Source organism: Rhagoletis zephyria, unplaced genomic scaffold (assembly GCF_001687245.7).
Source record: "Rhagoletis zephyria isolate East Lansing unplaced genomic scaffold, Rhagoletis_zephyria_1.1 Rzeph_scaffold_05242, whole genome shotgun sequence".
NCBI classification, from domain to species: domain Eukaryota; kingdom Metazoa; phylum Arthropoda; class Insecta; order Diptera; family Tephritidae; genus Rhagoletis; species Rhagoletis zephyria.
Genome location: NW_016162325.1, coordinates 18,834 through 23,490, shown reverse-complemented (window position 1 = coordinate 23,490; position 4,657 = coordinate 18,834).

The following is a 4,657-nucleotide window of genomic DNA, read 5'->3' as shown; positions in this document are numbered from 1 at the left end:
CGTTGGCGTTACGGGTTGTATATATATGTATATAATACATACTTTTAGGCCTGTTTTTTTTTGCATAAAAATACGCTATATATTTACTATATTTAGAAAACATATTTTAATATTGCAATCAGCAAAGTTGTATCCAATTAATTATTTTCGTTCTTCCAATTATTACCAAAGGATGATAAAAGCCTTTCACCCACCCTTAGGTCACTAACGTCCTGACAACCCTTCAAATAATATATCGTAAGCGTAGTCATTGATGTGGATTTCCTAGAAAAATTGTCTACAAGTCTTCAAGATTTTCAAAAGAATCTAACAGGAATGAAACAATTGCGTAACAAATGCCTCTTCCGCAAAGTTAATTTGTTTGTTTACTTAAATTTTGCTAAAAAATACTCGAGCAGCAACTCCAAATCCCACTAATCGCAACACAAACAACAACAGTGAATGACAAAAGTAAACGTAAGCAAAGTGCGAACGGAATATTGAGCGTAAAAATGCATAAACCGTAAAATGGATTAAATTTCGTTTAAAATGTAAATTGAAAAAGAAAAGCGAACAAGGTGCTACGCAGAAGCAGGCTCTTTTGAGGGTATAGTGTGGCAAATCGCTGTGCCAGACAAACATCAAAAGTTTTTCAAAAACTCCTCATCAAAACATCAAAGAAAATCAATTTCTTTTTTTTTTTGTGGCACTTTTTTTTCTGAGAGCACCAACGCAAGCAAATGCCTGAATGAATGGCAAGTGCGTAGAGGAGAAATAAGATATGAAGGGAAGATAAAGTGGATAAAGTGCTTTTTGATAAGATGTTGGCAACACCTTGCAAAGTGGCTGTTGAGCTGGGCAAAAGCAAAATAAAAAAGCTATGGAGAAGTAGCAGGCAGCCAGCTGGGAGGGGAGAAATATCTCACACTTGCATTTACCTTAAAAATATTTCGTAGGAAAATCCAATGAAGACGCCAAAACACAATTCCATAGAACGACATCAACGACATCAACGACAGCTACGCACTACGCAATAAATGTGACAGTGAGGACACAATCACCACTACAAAGCATAACAACCACAAATTTTGTGAATAATAGAAAAATAGAGTACTCCAATCTGTGATAAGAACGGCGAGAAAGGTGTTTGGAAAAAAAAAAATGATGAGGTGTTGAAGACTAAAATGACTGACGGAAAATAAATGGAGAATATGTAGGGTATTGAGCCTTAGTATGTATATATGTAAGCTAGTAAAAATGTGTTCTTGAACGTGTGTATTTCAAATGAAATGTTAAAATGCATACATATAAACATAGATAAGCATTAAACCTCCACAACTGCTCCGCACACCGCCATCTTACCACTGCATTTATCAGCTGCTGCTATTCGGGATTAGCGTCGTCGAATAAGCAGCAACGGAAGCTGCTGAACACCCCGTTAAAGTTGACAACAGTTACCAACAATGACGAAAAAAATATTCCATACAAAAAATCTAGATGTACATATGCACATACATACATACATATATAAATACTTACGTACATTCATAAAAGCGATAGGAGAGCATAGGCAAAAACGCGCGGAAATTAAATCCGTTTAAGCGTTGAAAATATGCGCATAGCACAAAAATACATATGTATGTATGTACACTGAGGAGCAAAACCGGAACAGTAATACATAATGTGAATTTTCTTGCAATATATTCGCAATATATGAAGACTTTTTTGTAATCTAGTTTCGGAATTCACATTTCCAATGTTTATTTCATCAGAAGGCCTTAAAAACAATAATCAATACAAGCAGATAAAGAAGAAAATTGCAAAAAAAAAACGTAGCAACTAGATTGTTCCAGTTTTGCAGCCGACAGAAAATTTTACCATTTGCTTGACTTTTAATAAATTCCTCAGAAATTGCCAAATTCTTTGAAAATGCTCATTTGTTGTCACTTTTCTTTTTACCCTCGATTTTACCACAGTTCTCACTCCCTAAGGCGTAACACGACCCTACATCATTAAATGTACACATACAAACCTAATAATTTAAATATTTTGGGACGTTAGGCGTATCGCTGATGCAGGTGCACAGCATTTTTACCAATATTCCGACTTAAAACGTTTAATTTTATCCCCAGAGTTAAAAAATTTAGGGCCGTGCCCTAATTAATAGTAAATTTTGTTGGAATCATGTGGTCGTTTATGAAGAACTTGTAAATTCCCGCTTCAAAATAATACCAATCCAATGTTTTTTCTTAGTAAAAATGCGTTTCTGACAAAAAACGATTTGATTTTGAATCAAAGTTTTTTGGTATTCAGAGACCCTCCAATATGCAAAGCATAGCAAATTGCAATTTTTTGTGGTCTCTTGATCTTGCAGACTGAGGTCCGCCTTTTTATCGCTTGTTTAGATAACCATAAAACGGACATTTGGCCGATATGATTTCTTTCTTTATAGCGTAGCCTTTCTGATCGTTTTGCAAAAACTTTAAATTCTCTTTGCTTGGGTTGTGCACTTAAAGCACTCACAGCGAAAATCCCACGCGCCTTGATTAAAAAATTACAGGAAATGAGCCAGAACTCCTCTTTGAATTATAAAATTCAGCAAATACTAAGTGGGTGCAAAACTGGAACAATCCAGTTCATTTTTGTTTANTTGAACCAATATTCCGACTTAAAACGTTTAATTTTATCCCCAGAGTTAAAAAATTTAGGGCCGTGCCCTAATTAATAGTAAATTTTGTTGGAATCATGTGGTCGTTTATGAAGAACTTGTAAATTCCCGCTTCAAAATAATACCAATCCAATGTTTTTTCTTAGTAAAAATGCGTTTCTGACAAAAAACGATTTGATTTTGAATCAAAGTTTTTTGGTATTCAGAGACCCTCCAATATGCAAAGCATAGCAAATTGCAATTTTTTGTGGTCTCTTGATCTTGCAGACTGAGGTCCGCCTTTTTATCGCTTGTTTAGATAACCATAAAACGGACATTTGGCCGATATGATTTCTTTCTTTATAGCGTAGCCTTTCTGACCGTTTTGCAAAAACTTTAAATTCTCTTTGCTTGGGTTGTGCACTTAAAGCACTCACAGCGAAAATCCCACGCGCCTTGATTAAAAAATTACAGGAAATGAGCCAGAACTCCTCTTTGAATTATAAAATTCAGCAAATACTAAGAGGGTGCAAAACTGGAACAATCCAGTTCATTTTTGTTTAGTCATTTTTTTCTGAGTTTCCATATGCGAATCTTAAAATTTTTATGGTCAAACGTTTAGTTAAACATCGGTAAGGCGAAATGCAAGTTTGAATTACCATAAAGTAAATAAACTGAAGAAGTACATTACCACAACCTTAACTTTCCGTTCTATTGTTCCAGTTTTGCTCTACAGTGTATGTAGTTATATACAGAAGACCATACCAGAAAAGAAGTCCAAAGTATTTTTGCAAGGCATTAATGTGCTACATACACATGTACCTATGTATGTGCCTTGGTAGGTAATTAGCCCTCCACCGAAGGCCATCACAGAAGGTTAAAGCCTTGTTGAAGGCTACTCTGTTTCAGTCCCTTCTGAACAAGAAAAGCACCAGCAAAGCATTGTTGTAGTCAAAAATCGCCTCTGACCCCTTAAGCCTAATTGTGGTTAGTTATTTGTTATTTTTTATTTTTTAAACTACAAAAAATTAAATCCTACCTCAAAACCACTCAAGGATACTACTTAATATTTCTCAATTTAAAGTCTGTCATCCATTAGCCCCTTGGTAGTTTTATTTACACTTGTTTCTAAAGGAAAAATCAAGCAACTACCGTTATTTTTAATTGTCATTTCTCTCTTCCCAATATTTCACTCAAAGTATTTTGTAAAGATTTTTCAAAAACAACTGGAAATAAATTGAAGACCACTAATCAAATACAAATCGCCTCAACGCAAGACTTTCAGTGTTCAAAACATTAGCTTTTCTCCGTTTGCATCAGTAATTTTTGACAGATATCGCTAAACTGTATAAAATAAATAAAATTTAAGTGCTCTGTGGATAAAAACACAAACTATAATTGATTTATTTTTTACACCATTCAAGTATCAAATACAAACGCCAAAACGAAGCGCATCGGAGGAAAAACCCACAGCAATCCGGCATCGGCCCAGATGACTTCGCAAACTTCATCTGAGTGCGATGGCACCTCGTCCGGACATTACGACACGTATGGTACGCGCAATGGCGACTACCAAATGGCATCAGATATGCTGACAAAGATAAATGCCTTGCGATTCCTGTTGGAAACCGATCTGGTTGCCTGTGACGCCAAGTGGACGCTCTTCGTGGCAGCAGCGCAAAGTTACCGCTACGACACGCAGCTGAAGCCCTTTCCACCGCGCTTCGTCTCCGAGCATGCCGGGCTGGATATCGATGCGCTCATCTCGGTCATCAACGATACACCCAAACTGCGTGTTGTGAAAATAGAGCGACAAAATCAATTCAAAAGTCACACCAATACCAATGCACACATGTACATGGTTGGGGCGGAAATGCCCCCTAAATGTATGCTTTAATATTGATAGCGAATTAAAGAAACGTGCTAAGCAGCAGTTCAGGAATAAAATGTATGTATGTATGTACATGAATAGATTAGACTCAAACAAGGAAGAAGGTAAAGTTGAGTATGGAGAAGAAGAAAGTGATAAAT